This window comes from Oryctolagus cuniculus, chromosome 17 (genome assembly GCF_964237555.1).
Source record: "Oryctolagus cuniculus chromosome 17, mOryCun1.1, whole genome shotgun sequence".
Classification (NCBI taxonomy): Eukaryota; Metazoa; Chordata; class Mammalia; order Lagomorpha; family Leporidae; genus Oryctolagus; species Oryctolagus cuniculus.
The window spans coordinates 28,826,310-28,842,843 of record NC_091448.1 but is presented as its reverse complement, the minus strand read 5'-3'; the positions used below and the strand labels follow the sequence as shown (position 1 = coordinate 28,842,843).

General features: G+C 36.4%; 1 long non-coding RNA gene across 1 annotated transcript in view; it reads right to left on the bottom strand.

The window, feature by feature from the left end:
* Window positions 1-451: 451 nt before the first annotated feature.
* LOC127484469 (uncharacterized) overlaps window positions 452-16,534 on the bottom strand; it is a 91,055-nt gene continuing 74,972 nt past the window's right edge. Inside the window, exons 4-5 of the long non-coding RNA XR_007911496.2 lie at window positions 14,207-14,262; window positions 452-598 (exon numbers count right to left, since the gene is read on the bottom strand). This is a non-coding gene — a long non-coding RNA (uncharacterized lncRNA). The remainder of the gene's footprint in view (window positions 599-14,206; window positions 14,263-16,534) is intronic.

The window sequence follows — 16,534 nt, the reverse complement described above, 5'->3', positions numbered from 1 at the left end:
TTTGGTAAGTGAACAATGGAGATTGAGGGAATTCACCAACAAGGCAAAAGCATTGATTCGATGGTGTTGTAATATTATCTAAAATAATCAATATTATTCAAAGGAATTACCTATATGGTTTATAGCCCATATGCATTTAAGAAATTAAGTTACACTTCAGGAAAATAACCATCATTCATCCAAATCCTTTAAAAGTTAACTGGTTAGATCATCTTCACTTCCTCAATAAAAATGAAATAGGATTTCATTTTCTCGAGTTTAATGCTATTATAAAATTTTAAAGGGGAAGAGTACTGCTAAGAACCATCAATTCTAACTCCTAACTCTTTTATGCTGGAATTTGTGATCAAAGACTAAACTAAAGTTTCTTTTTGCTCTATAGTAATGATGATGTTCATGGTCTAGTTCTTTACAGCTCTACAAAGACTTCTACATAGATTATCTCCTTTATTTCTTAAACAATTTTAGAAACATGATCATTTAGGGGCCAGCATTGTGGTATAGCGGGTACAGCCACTGCTTGCAACACCAGCATTCCATATGGGCGCCGATTCGTGTCCTAGTTACTCCACTTCTTATTCAGCTTCTTGTTAATGACCTGAGAAAGCAATAAAAGATGGCTCAAGTACTTGGGTCCACGCTACCCACGTGGGAGACAAGTAAAATAAATTTACCCCAATAGAGAATAAAAATAATTATTACAAAATAACATAATGTCAGTAACTTAAGAAGAGCACAACTCTGCTCTTCTTATGTCCACAACATTCAACAAATTATCAACACGTTATTAGGATGTTTGAATGAATGGAAAACATGATCTGCATTGAAGGGCAAAAAGAGTCAAAATCCAGAGTGGAATCATCATGCTTAAGATTCAATGCAATGATTTTAAATGTTTTCAACTACTTCAAAACATATTTATAATGAAGCAATATATGAGACTATCAGCAGCAAAATGGAAACTTGAGGATTGAGTGAGTTTAAAACCAAATAAAAGATAATATAAGAAAAAGAAACTACAGGCCAGTATCTCTCATTGGCAGGGCTGCAAAAACTGTTAGCAAATTATTAACAAGTTGAATCCAGTGATGCATAAAAACATCAAGTGGGACTATTCAAGGTATGCAATGCTGGTTTAATATTCAAAAGCCAATTAATGTAACCTATACACCTTTTGGCTAAGAAAGAAAAATCATACTATCTTATCCATAGATGCATAAAAGGCATTTGACAAAATCCAACATTCATTTACGATACAATCTGTCAGTAAACTAGGTAATTGAGGAACTTCTTTAACATGATCAACAATGTAAACATAAAACATAAAACATGATATCTAATGGTGACAAACTTGAAACTTTTCCCCTAAGTACAGTAACAAGGAAAGAATGTTATCTTACTACACTTTTTCAATATCATATTAGAAATATTAGTAATATCAGTAAGACCAAAAAAAAAGTTAAGATTATGCAAATCAAGAATGCAGAAATACAGCTTTCTATGTTCACAGATGGCCTGACAGTCTATTCTGAAAATCAACAAAATCAACAAAAATATTGTGGGACTAATAACCAAGTAGAGCTAACACACAGGCTAGTCAGCACTCTTATTCACTCCCCAAATACCAGGACTGTTGTGGCTGGGTCAGGCCACAGAAAATAGCTAAGAGTTCCATCCAGGTCTCCACAGGGTGGCAGGGACACAAGGACTAGAGCCATTGCCTGCTGCCTTCCAGGATGCACACCAGCAGGAAGCTGGAGCAAGAAGCAGAGCTGGGACTCGAAACCAGGACAATTACTTCACATGTAAATGGACTAAACTCAAGAATAATCTACTGGGAGACTGAAAGGACAAAATGTATGAACTACTAGACAGGAACAAAATATGAAGGAACCTAAGAGAAAGAAGGCAACTTGAAAACACTATATCAAATGATTCCAAATATATGATATTCTGAAGAAGGCAAGGCAATGGATTCTCTAAAATCAGAACAAATTTAATTTTTTTCAAGTTTATAGAAATCTATCAACAAAGTGAATTGTATCTGTCTTTTCAGTTCTTCAGAAATGAAGGAAAATTAAGACAGATAAAAATTCAGGGTTTTCATTTCAAGCAGAATTTACAAGAAATGCTAAAAGGAGTCTTAAAGTGGAAATAGAAACAGCACTGATTAGAAAGGTGAGGACATGGGAAAGTATAAAACTACTGGTAAAATTAGTACAAAGACAATATCTGTATATTCTAATGTTGCATAATTGGTCCCTAAGTCAGCCATAACTTTAGTATGAAGGTTAAAGGAAAACACTATTAAAATAATAATAGCTATAATCATTTATTAAGGAATATGCAATATAAAAAGATGTAAAATGTGAAATCAAAAATTTTAAATGTGTGAGAAGTGGTGAGGTAAAAATGTAATTTTATATATGATCAAAGTTAAGTTGTTATCAGTTTAAAATAGATAATTACAAGATTTTTTCTAAGACTCATGATAACAATAAAGAAAAAATATAGTAAGATATTAGTTTTTTAATTACTACATTTTAAAAATACCGGAGTGAAGCTACGTAATTAGGGATAAGTTTTATTTTAACTCATAGTTTTTGCAGGCTCACAGACTAAGACTGGGAAGTCTCATTAACTGGGTAATCCATGGGCCAGAGGATGGCAGATGAATGATCACATGGTGAGCCAAGAAGCAGAGGGCCAAACCCAGCTTAAATAACCACCCCAATCTGTGGAACCCCCTCCCAAAAGCATTCTCCTCAACGGCCTCTCACAAGGTCCACCTCTTTAGATGCTATAATTGGATCAAGTGTCCATTAACCATTAATATTAATCCACTACACATTAGCCTAAGACTTTAGGGACCAAGCTCCTAAAACACAGGCCTGTGGCGGAATACCCAAGCTATTCAAACTAAAACAAGGGGATAGACAAAAGACAAAAAGTAAGGAATGAAACATTCCACTAGATAAAATTACCTAACTACAAAGAATATGCAACAAGTACAGATATAGGAACATAAGATCTAAGACAGATTCAGAAAACATTAACAAAATAAGACCAGTAAGTAGTTACATATCAGTAATTACCTTCAACATAAATGGATTAAATCCTCCAATCAAGGGGGCATAGCAGGTTAAGTTGCCAACTGGGACACTGGCTGCTCCACTTTCAATCAGCTCCTTGCTAATTAGCCTGCCTGGGGAAGCAGCTGAAGATGGTCCAAGTCCCTGTGCCGTTGCGTGCATGTAAGAGACCCGGATGAAGTGACAGGCTACTGGCTTCAGCCTGGCCGAGTTTTGGCCATTGCAGCCATTTGGGGAATGAGCCAGTGGATGGAAGATTCTCTCCTTACCTCCCTCACTCCCTCCCTCCTTCTTTGATTTTCAGATAAAATTAATAAATCTGAAAAGCCCTCCAATCAAAAGACAAAGCATGTCAAAATGGGCAACAAAGTAAGACGCAGCTGTATGTTGCCAAGAACACTCGCCTTACTCACAGACTGAAAGTGGGGAAGATATTCCATGGAATTCCAATGGAAACCCAAAGAGAGCAAAAATAACTACACTTATACCAGATAAAACAGGCTTCAAATTAAAAAAGAAAAAAAAACTATAAAGGATACATAACTATATAATTATAAAGGGATCAATTCATTAAGAAAATTTATCATCATTAAAAAAGGGCGTTGGGGAGGTCAGCAGGTTAAGAATCCCAGTTGCAGGGCTGGCAATAATCAGTTAAGTCACAGCCTGCAGTGCTGGCATCCCATACAGGCACTGGTTCGAGTCCCAGCTGCTCCTCTTTTGATCCAGCTAATGTACCTGGGAAACCAGTAGAAGACGGCCCAAGTGTTTGGGCCCCTATACCCATGCAGATGACCTGTCTCTCCTTCCCTGTCTATAACTCCATCTTTCAAATAAATAAAATAAATCTTAAAAAAAAAAAAAGGAATCCTGGTTGCTTTGCATCTGAAACAGTTTCCTGCTAATGTACCTGGGAAGGCAGAGGATAATGGCTCCTGGCCCCTGGCTTTGCCTGACCCTGACCTGGCTGCTGCTGTCTTTTGGGGAGTAAACCAGTGTATGGAAGAACTCTGTCTTTTCCTCTCCTTCTTACTGTCTCTTTCCTCTTCTTCCCTTCTCTCTCCCTTCAACATTCACTCCCTCTCTTCACCTTTCTAAAATTCAACTAAATAAATAATCTTTAAAAAAAGAATATCAGTTCTGTGTGTGTGTGTGTGTGTGTGTGTATCTCCAAAATCAAGACACTGCAAATATACAGTGGGAATACTAATAAATTTGAAGGGACAGATATACTAAGACAATAGTAGTTGAGGACTTCAATACAAAAGTTTTAGCAGAAGGTAAATTATCCAGATAGAGAACCAGTAATAAAATGCTGGACTTAAACTACACATTAGGTGCTAGCACTGTGGCATAGTGGGATAAGCTGCCACTTGTGATAATGGCATCTCATATCAGAGTGCTGGTTTGAGACTGGGCAGCTCAGCTGCCAACACAGCTCCCTGCTGATGCACCTGGGAAGGCAAGGACAGATGACTTAAGTGCTTGTGACTCTGCCACACATGTCAGAGAACCAGATGAAGTTCTGGGTTACTGGCTTTGGTCTGGCTTACAGTGGACCCACTGTGGCTATTTGGGGAGTGAAGCACTCTTGCTTGTGCTCTCTCCCTCTCCCTGTATGTGTGTGTTTTCATCTTTGTCACTCTAACGAAGGAAGGAAGGAAGGAAGGAAGGAAGGAAGGAAGGAAGGAAGGAAAGAAGGAAGGAAGGAAGGAAGGAAGGAAGGAAGGAAGGAAGGAAGGAAGGAAAGAAGGAAGGAGGGAGGGAGGGAGGGAGGAAATCTTGAAACAATTAAAAACAAACCTGAGGCCAGTGCTGTGGCGCAGCAGGTAAAGCCACTACCTGCAATGCTGGCATCCCATTTGGGTGCCAGTTCTAATCCTGGCTGCTCCTCTTCCAATCCACATCTCCGCTATGGACTGGGAAAGCAATGGAAGATGGCCCAAGTGCTGGGTCCCTGAACCTGTGTGGGAGACCTGGAAGAAGCTCCTGGCTCCTGGCTTCAGATCAGCCCAGCTCTGGCCATTGAGGTCATTTGGGGCATGAACCAGTGGTTGGAAGACACCCCGCCACCACCTCTGCCTCTGCCTCTCTGTAATTCTACATTTCAAATAAACAAATAAATCTTTAAAAAATAACTTAAAAACTACAGTTTTGTCCATTTAGGTACAAGATATATACAGAATATTTCACCCTACAGTAGGAATATATATATTTTTCTCAAGCACGTAAGAGGATTCTCTAGGGTGATTTGTATATGAGGCTATAAAATAAGTCTTAAAACAAATTTCTAAAGATTGCAGTTCTATCTATTAGTTTCCTAACCACAAAAGAATAAAACTAGGGATCAACACCAGGAAGAATTAAAAAAAATACAAATACATAGAAATTAGAAAACATACTTCTATACAATCAACAAGTCAAAACTAATGCAACAAGTGAAAATAGGTGAGCAATGTACCAAAACTTATAGGATGCAGCAAATGGCTTCTTACAGGAAATTTTACAACATCAAAAAAGAAAGATTTCAGAAAATGGCCGATATAACAAAACATGAATTAGAAAAATAAGCACAACCTAAGTTCAAAATTAGCATATGGGGTAAAACAATACAGATCTGAGCAGAAATAGTGGGACAGAAACTAGAAAAGTGACAGAAAAGATCTGTGAAATTGAGTTGATTTTGTGGAAGATACAAACAAAATTGGGAAGCCTTTAACTAGATTAAGGAAAAAAATAAGTAGACTCTCATCAGTAAAATCAGAAATAGAAGAGATTCTATGACTGTCATCACGATAACACAAAGGGTCCTAAGAAACTGCTCTGATTAATTAGACTCAACAAATTAGATAACCTAGAAGCAATGGTTAAATACCTGGAGACATAAAATCTACAAAGTTAAATAAAAATAAGAAATCTGAGCAGAACAATAACCAGAAAATTGCATCAGCGATAAAAACTATCTCATCAAAGAAAAGCCCAGGACCTGATTTAGCTTCACTGCCAAATTCTAGAAAACATTTAAAGAATGACAATCCTTCTTAAACTCTTTTAAAAAATTCAGAAGAGATAATATTCTCAAGCCTATTTTTTTTTTTTACAAAACACTACTAGCAAAGACAATTACAAACCAGTACAAATGATGAATACAGATGTAGAAATCATCAACACAACACCAGCAAACAAAATTCAGCAGCACATTAAAAGGATCATTCATCACATTCATGTTGGATTTATCCCAGCGATGCAAGGATAGTTCAATATATGCCAGTTTATAAATATCACATTAATGGAATTAAAGGCAAAAATTGTACAAAACATTTTGAATTAAATTTAATCAAAGAAGTGAAGCATGTTACCCAGAAATCTATTCAACGTGGACAGAAGAAACTAAAGACAAAGGTAAAATTAAAAATATCTTTTGTACATGGAAGGAAGAATGAATGTTGTTAAAATGTACATGCTACCAAAAATGATTACAAATTCAATATAATCCTTATTAAAATTCCAAGTATAGAATATAGAAAAGGCAATTTAAAAGTTCAAAAATTATTAATTTTATTTGGAAGGCAGAGTGACAGAGGATAACATAGAGGGAGGAGTTAACTTCCATCTTCTGGTTCACCCCAGAAATGGGCCGCAACAGCTGGGGCTGGGCCAAATTGAAGCCAAGAGCCAGGAACTCCACTCAGGTCTCTGGCATGGGGTCACAAACTCAAGTACTTGAGGCATCATCTCTCGCTGGGTTGGAAGAATAGCTGGGCCCCCAGCAGGTGCTCCAATATGGGATGTGGCCATCCCAAGCTGGTTTAGCATTCCGCACCACAACACCCACCCCTAAATTTCTTATGGAACCACAAAAGACCTCAAAAAGCAAAGAGCACTTCATAAATGAAGAAATAACTGGATGCATCTGGTTCCTGACTTCAAGATATTCAAAGTATAACACAAAGCTGCAGTAATCAAAATAACATGGTACTGGCATTTAAAAAAAGAAAAAAACACTTGGACCAGTGAAACAGAACAGAGACCTCTTCTCACATCCTTACATTTAGAGCCAAGAGATTTTTGACAATAGTTTTAAGAACATACAATGGGAAAAGAATAGTCTTTTAATAAATGATATTGGGACAATTGGATACCCATATACAGCAGATTTAAAACAGGCCCTTGCTTTACTCCATATGTAAAAATCAACTCAAAATGATTAAAGACTTAAATGTAAGACCTGAAGCCGTAAAGTCAATAGAAGAAAAAAAAACAGTCCTAGAAAAAGAGAATGGATGGGTGCAGAATATATATACGTGTGTGTGTGTGTGTGTGTATACCTAAAATTTAATGAATTTATTTTTAAAATAAGCATACAGAAACTAGAATCTTTCTAAGTCTTGAGAAAAAATTCAACATACAAAAAAAAAACCTAGGTATATCACAGCCAAGTACTGAAAATAAAATAAAAGGAAAGGGGCCAGTGTTGTGGCACAGTGGATAAAGCCACTACTCACAATGCTAGCATCCCATATGGGCACTGGTTCCTGTCCCAGCTGTTCCACTTCTGATCCAGCTCCCTGCTAATAGACTGGGAAAAACAGTAGAAGATGGCCCAATACCTTGGGCCCATTTCAACTACATAGGAGACCCAGAATGAAAGTGCTGGTTCCTGGCTTTGGCCTGGCCCAGCTCCAGCCTTTGCAGTCATCGGGTGAATGAACCAGCAGATGGAAGATCTGTCTGCTTCTACCTCTCTCCATAACTCTTTCAAATAAATAGAATATCATTTAAATATAAAAATGAAGGGGCCAGCACTGTGGCATAGTGGGTAAAACTGCCGCCTGCAGTACCAACATCCAATATGGGCACTGGTTTGAGTCCCAGCTGCTCCACTTCTGATCCAGTTCTCTGCCATGGCCTAGGAAAGCAGTGGATGGTGGCCCAATTCTGTGGGCTCCTGTACCTATGTAGGAGGTCCAGAAGAAGCTACAGGCTCCTGGTTTAAGATCATCCAAGCTCTGGCTGTTATGACAATTTGGGGAGTGACCAGTATTTGGAAGACTTCTCTCTTTCCTTGCTCTACCTCTCTGTAACCCTGCCTTTCAAATAAATAAAATAAAATAAATGAAAACCTTGGCAACAAATTAAAATGATAAAATAAGGACTACAATGATATAAATGATAATTACATTTTCATTATAAAAAAGTAGAAAACAGAGTATCTCAACATATTTCTAGCATTATATAACAGAAAAATGGTTCCTCTAGGAAGAAAAGTAGAGATTGACATAATGGCAAACCAATGAACTTTCTGGGAAGATGATAGAATTCTTTAATATTATATTAGGGGTGTAGTTTCCACAAGTATTCACTTTTCAAAACTCATCTAATAATATATGCATTGTACTGCATGTAAATTTTATCTCAAACTGGAAAAAATCCTGTAAAAATCATTGAATTAGGCTTATTTTAGTGGCATGTGTTGATTATTCTAAAAGTAATTTCTAAGTATCATAGGTTTGAGCTAGAAGATCAAAGATAATGAGAGCCCATTGGCAAAGGGAATAAAAATAACCCTAAATGGGGAAATCTGATCATATTTGTGGCTTAAGATTATTTTATACATCAAGTCACGTCTAATCCCAGCTTTGTTAAGAGTACCTAAAAACACTGATTCACAAGAAACAATGTACATGTAACAGCCAGATTTTACTTTCTAAACACCATTCTCCACTAAAAGAAACCAAGGCTAAATTTTGAGCCCATCTTGGAGTTTCTTATTATATCAAATAGTTTAAAAAAGAAGTCCTAAGGATTGGCATTGTGGTACAGTGGGTTAAGGCACATTGGCATCCCAAATGAGTGCCATTTGTGGCTCGGCTGTACAACTTCCAATCCAGCTTCCTGCTAAGGTGCCTAGGAAAGCAGACAAAGATGGCCCAAGTGCTTGGGTCCCTGCCACCCACGTGGGAGACCCAGACAGAATTCCTGGTTTGTGACTTTAGCTTGACACAGCCTTAGCCACTGCAGCCATCTGGGGAGTGAACCAGTAGAAGGAAGATACATCTCTCTCTTTCTCTCTTCTCTACAACGCTGCCTATCAAATAAATAAATAAATCTTTAAAAAGGGAAGTCTTAAAATTGATATCACAGATAGGTTAAGAAAGTTTAAGTAAAGTTTGGAGCATCCTGTTACTACAGCAAGGAAGGAAAGACTTGAAGAATCAAATATATCAAAAGAGTACAACAGCTTGAAAGGGTCTCCACTGGCTGGCTCCAGGAAAATTTGAGTTCCAAAATAAATAATGATAGAAACAATTATAAGTGATTTAATTCTGATTTAATAAGTAGGTCAGTAAATACTTGGAAAAGAAAATTTCTTTTTTTTTAAAGATTTATTTATTTATTTGAAAGGGCTACAGAAAAGGAGAGAAAGAGACAGAAAGAGAGAGAGAAAGATGTTCCATCTACTGGTTCACTCCTCAAATGGCTTTAGTGGCCAGGACTGGGCCAGGCAAAAGCCAGGAGCTTCTTCTGGGTCCCCCATGCTGGTGCAAGGGCCTAAGCATTTGGGTCATTCCTGCTGCTTTCCCAGGTGCATTAGCAGGGAGCTGTATGGCAAGTTGAACAGCTAGGACTTGAACCAGCACCCACATGGGATGCCAGTGCGGCAGGCAGCAGCTTTGTGCGCTACGCCACAGCACCGGTACCAGAAAATTTCTTACACTAGAATATCAATGACAAAAAGGTTGATGAGGTATTTTCCAAATTATCAATGTTAGGTGAAACTACTTGGTGAAATTTTATAAGAAACTGTATATTTACAGTTAAAAGTATTGTTCTGTAAGTTATTTTTTCAAAAAATTTTAATTGAGCAAATTTCATGTATTTCATAAATACAATTCTAAGAAGATAACCAAGCTTCTCTCTCTTCCCTTCCTACTCTAGTCTCCCTGCTTCCTTTTATTCTTTAATTTTCGCAATAAGATACTTTCAACTTTAATTACAAAGATCAGATAGTAACTTTCATTGCAGACACCAGGAGGACAATACCTTAATCAAATGACCAACGGTAACATCACCAATTTTGACAATCAACATCAATGACACTCCATATAATAATATTGAAGGAATATATGAGTGTTTTTGTTAGTGTTCCTGAAAAATGATGAATAGCAAACATTAGACATATCCATATTGAAAAACATTATTAGATAATCTGGCTTGTACTCATCAAACAAACATGACAAAGTTGAAAAGGCTGAGAAGTGCCATGTTTGAGTCAGTATTAGATTCTGGCTCAGGGGAACAAGTAGTCATAAAGGAGATTATTGGGCAAATCATAAAATTTGAATATGGTATATAGATGAAATAGTTTTGCTTCAAAGTTAAATTTCCACATTTTGCCACCAGTAGTTTAAAGGAAGTAATCGCTGAAGTATTCTGATATAAAGGGGCACTATATCTCCAACTTACTTTCAATGGATCATAAAAATTCATACACATATTTATAGAAAGATAAAGTAAATAGGAAAAATGTAAACTAATAGCAAATCTCAGTGAAAACTATATAGGGAGCTTCTTGTACTATCCCTGCTCTTTTCCATAACTCTGAAATGATATAATAAAAAGTGTAAGCAAAATGTGTATGCAGCTACTTACAGGTTGTTATCTTTATGCTTTAAAGGATAAGACTTTCTACAAAAAGACACCACGTTCATACAAACAATTTTAAAGATTTTTATAATAGACCGTTAACTTTCTTGGTGAATAGATATTTTAAATAATATGCATAAATTATTATGAATTTATTTCAGTGATATTCATTCATTTGTTTCTAACAGGATAATTTCCACATTTTTTTGCCAAATAATAAAGGAGTACTTCAGAAAGAACATGGAAAATGTTATAAAAAGATCAATTTATTTTGCTATAAAAATTTTTAAACCATATGCATATGAGTGTTGTGCCTTTTATTATCAAGAAACTAAAGATTCAAGAAATTTAAGAGATTGACATCCAATTAATCTTCCTGAATTAAAAGGAAAAATGTCTTCCAATATCACTAAGTAAATCAACAATTTAAGATTTACACAGAAATAGGAATATGGGAATGAAAATCCCTCACTGTATACTGAAGTGGTGTATTATAAAATGCATACTTTACATTGTAAAAATAAAGTTTAACAAGTTCTCTTGGGAGTATTGTACTTGTAAAAGGAAATACGGAAGTTTCGACTTAATCCACTTCACTAAACACAACTTTAAAACACTTGTTCCCTTGAATGTGACAGTTAGACTGGAATTTTAATATAATAGCACAGTCTGCTTCATTAATGATAGAATAATGTAAATGGAATAAATCTGCAGAATAAATCCCAATTTCAAGTTTTTTAAGCCTTTTGATCATCAGAGTTTAATCTAGAATTTCAACCACTAAATGTATATAGAAAAATAATTGACAAATACTGATTTGTGTTTCTATTTAGGTTTCTATTTAGGTTAGTTACATAACAATTCCTGATTTACTTGGAGCATTGTGTTCCAGGGCTAGGTAAAATTTTTTAGGCTTGATACCAAATGATAATCCACAAAAGTAAACTTGATGTGCTAAACATCATAAATTATTATTATTATTAGTGCCCTATGAGATAGCCTGTTGACAGAATGAAAAGCCAAACCACCTGCCAGAAAAATGTTTCCAAACTATATATCCAACAAAACACTAGTGCTTAAAGAACACCAAAAATATAATGAAAACCAAAATAAATCTGGTTAGAAAATGGGAAAATATATGAAGAGATATTTGATTGATGAGGATTTGATAACTAAGTGAAACGATGAACTACAACAACATCACTGACAACCTGCAACTGCCACAAACAAAACATGACTGGACATTAATCCAGGAGAAATGAAGACTTGCTTTAGCAAATGGATCCGCAATAATAAAAAACTAGAAATAATCCAGATGTTCTTCAGTGAGTGAATGATTGCCTTAGTATATCTGAGAAGCTATAGCAAAATACTCTAAACTGAGTAACTAATAAGCCATGAAATTTTCTCTAACAATTCTAGGAGTTGGGGAGTCCAAGTTCAAATCACCAGGAGAGCTGAGGTCTGTAAGGCCCTGCCTCTTTGCAGAACATCAAGGCAGTTCACCACAGCCTTTTCTATAAGGGAATCAACCCCATTCATAGGGATGAAGTGCTCACAACTCTATCCCTTCACAAAATTTCCACCTCTTAATACTATTTTATTGGGGATTAGATTTCAACACTTGAATTTGGGAGGAACACACAAACACTCGGACTATATCACTGGTTGAACAATCTGTGAAACATTAGTCAGAGTTCTCCAAGAAAAGAGAACCAGTGGTATGTATTAGATAGATGGATGGATGGATGGATAGATAGATAGATAGATAGATAGATAGATAGATAGATAGAGAATTTAATTTCAGAACTGGCTCATGCAATTATGGAGGTCAGGGAAGTTTCACAATATGCCAAGGCAGCTTAAGAAGCTGTAGGGAGATGCTAGTTTAAGTTCCAGGGTCTGAAGGCCCTAGCTTCTGGAGTTCTGATGCCTGAGTGCAGGAGAGGGATGAGTGAGTTGCAAAATACAGAGTTAATTTTCCCCTTCCTTCACCTTTTTGTTCTATCTTGCCCTCAATGTATTGGATGATGCCCACCAATATGGTGATGGCATTTTTATTTTACTCCACCCACTGATTCAAATACTGTCTTCTAGAGACTTCTACAGAAATAATGTTTTACCAGCTGAGTATCATTTAACCTAATCAAACTGACATCTAAAATTAACCATCATCCATCCAAATGATAGAATAGGACTTATCAATTACAAAGAATTAATTATTTTTAATAATTTATTTTATTTGAGACAAAAAGAAGGAAATGCAGATATAGAGAGCTCCCATCCTCTGGTTCATTCTTCAATTGCCTGTAAGAACCAGAGGTAGCCAGGCCAAAGCTGAGAAGCTGGAACTCAGTCCAGGTCTTCTACGCTGGTGTCAAATACCCAACTGCTCCACCTATGAGCACTTACCACCAGAGTGAACATCAACAGGAAGTTGGAATCAGGAGAATAGCTGGCATTCCAACTTGGCATTCTGATATGGAAGACAGGTGTCCTAAGTGAAGTCTTAACTATTAGGCTAAATGCCTACCCCAGGAATTATCTATTGATACACATAACAGTCTAGGAGAATTTCTATAGTATTATGCTGAGTAAAATAAATCCAATCCCATCGCTTCTTGGCCTTTTGGCTAAGATCAAGTGTAAATCCAATCCCACAATGTTAAATACTACATGATTTCATTTATATTACAGCATTGTGACAATATTAAAAAAAAAACAGAGTATTAATTCCCAGGGGTTAAAGAGAAGGTGGGTGAGAAGAAGTGGGGTAACAGGAAGGATCCCTTCTAGAGAAGTAAATGTTATACATTTTGACAGTATCAAAGGCAGCATCCTGTTTCTGATATTTTACTAAATATGCAACATGATAAAACTGGGTAGGTATTAGCATTATAGCATAGCAAGTAAAACACCACTTGCAATGCTGATATCCAATATCAGAGTGTCAGGGTAAGTCCCAGCTGTTCCACTTCCCATCAAGCTTTCTGCTCATGTGTCGGGGTTAGAAGCAGATGATGGCCCATACCACATATTAATACTTGAAAATGAACACTAGCAGAACTACATTTTTACTTAAAAGCAAGGATTATGATAGGTATTTCTTTATAATTGTTTCAGGCACAATACCTGGTGTAAAAAAGCAAAATTTTGTTAAGTGTTAGCCATATTGACTAAGAATTGGATAATTACCAAACATATAGAAACACTGACCTACATATCCTCACACAGGGGAGGGAATCTGCAGATAGAGAGAAGTGTGCTGTCCATTTTGAGATACTGTTAGGAATCTGTATCATGATGTCTTAAGTATACATAGCCCATTTATAGAGGCTAGATCCTAAAACAAAAGCTACCGTGTGACAACACACTTTCTCTCTTTTTTTAATTTTATTTCAGGTATACAAAATTTCATGCTTTTCAAGTATACAGATTTAGGATCATAGTGATACTTTCCAGCTTACCTTCCATCCTGTCCATTTTCACAGCCTTCTTCACGCTCCCTCTCCTGTTCCCACTCCTAAGTTTCACAAACATTATTTTCAGTTCACTTTATATTCAGAAGATTAACCCTACATTAAGTAAAGATTTCAACAAATAGTATGAAGAAAAACCCACTGTTCCTCAACAGTTGAGACAAGGGCTTTAATAACTGATCATTGAATCTCAAAATGTCAACTTCACTCCGATACATTACATTTTAGGTACTCTACTTGTTTCTCTTCAGTCACCAAGTAATTTCAAAATTTGTTTATGCCTCTGGACCTTAAGTTATAAGAAATATCATTGACCTTTTATATAGTAGGATTGTTTGAACTTAGAGAAAAATATTATACTAAGTTGGAAGTGGTTTATTATTTGAAAGGATAACTGAAATAATTTCATTTAGTCAGTATGTCCCAGTGACCATTCTCATAACTGACTGTGAATAAGAATACCAGAAAATGGGTGGGAATACAGCACAGCAGAAGTTACCCCCGTCCTATACCGGCCTGGGTTCAAGCCCAGGCCCCAGTCCTCATGTAGTTGCCTGCTGATGTACACCCTGGGAGGCAATAAGTAGTGGCCCAAGTACTGAGTTCCTACTACACTCATAGGAGACCTGGACTGAGTAAGTGGCTACTCTGGCCACCTCCTAGCTGTATAGACATTTAGGGAGAAAAACAGAGGATGTGAAATTTCTGTGTGTGTTTCTCTGCTTTACAAATGAAATCAATCAATTCCATCAATCCATCAATAATAAACTTTAATTGTATTTAAATAAAAAAATTAGTTGGGTATTGTAACTGAGAAACCTCTCGTACTTTTTCAGCATTAACCCAAAGCAAAAGATTAAGAATTCTGAGCTTGGAATGTGCTTTTTTACCTAGGAGTAAATATATCCACATCCCATATCTACACCTCGTTCTGCCTGCTGCCTTCAATTTCTTGACAATGCTGACCTTGGAAAGCAGCAAGTGATGAGTCATGTGACTAGGTTCCTGTCACCCGCTTGGGTGACTTAGATTGCATTTCTGGGCCCAGGATTCAGCCCTGACCCAACCCCAGCCATTGAAGAAACGGGGAGAGTAAATAATGAAATGGCAGTTCTATCTCTGTGTCTCTTTCCAATAAATAAATGAATATTTTTTAAAAGAAACCTGAGATTGTCTATTTTGCTAAAATCCACTGACCAAGTTGTTTTTCCTGGATGCAAGGTTTAATGTTATCATTTCTTGTGGATAAAAGAATTCTAGACACTCTTGCTCCCCGACTGCATTGAATCCTCACCAGTGTGAGCTGCTAGGGGAAATGACCTTCACATGTCTGATTACCTTTGCCTTTTCCCTGTTGGTCTGGGAGCCAGGGGGAGGAAGCCATAATACTGGTATGTGTTTTATTCATATCTACCATGTCTGTGTTTTGGAAAACAGAGACTACTCATTCAAATGAAAATGAACTTAAAATAGCATTAGTTCTAGCCTTTTGGAGACTAATTCAAAAACAAAATTTTGAAAGTGGGAAAACATGTGCCAATTTGTGTTTAATGATTATGCAGCTAGGATGGACCATTTAAGTGTATTTTTAGAGATCATGATTTGCTTAAAGCAGAAAAATGTTTTAGAAAGATGATTTTTTTTAAAAAAGATGATATAGTAGTGTTTTCACATAGGTAAATGAAAAGGAAACTTAAATATGGTTTCCACATTCCTTAACCAAATCTTCCTATAAACTGGAAAAGGAGGCCTATATGGAAGGAGACTTCATTCATTCCAGTACTAGCTATCCCCCAGTTTTTCAGTAGCTGTAGGAGTTGTGCATACAGAAGAAGTGAAGTCTACATTTTCATGAATCTGCAATGATAGACCAATATTGATGTTGAGCTCCAAGACGAGTCATAAGAGTTGAAACTGTAGCCAGCTTCCTCTACTCAAATAAAACCATAGCAAGTAGGTGAAGTATAGGAGGTTGGTGAAAGGATAAAGACAGATAAGCCCAATCTAAATAAATTTCGACAGCTGTGGCTCAATGTAACTGGCAGAGAAATTTGAAGAACCATCCATCATTAAAATTATCAGCAAAAGAAAGGAATGACACACTGTGGTGAACAGACAAAACTGAAAGTTACTATACTGTTGTCTCCACTTTTATTTTATATTCAGTATCCGTAATAAAAGTGTATGCCAAACAAAGAAGCATGAAGATATGACACATAAATTTATAAAATAGTCCATAAAAGATGAACTCCACATGGCCAAGTATTCAGAATTACTAGATAAGGACTCTAAGATAATTATTACAAATATATTAAA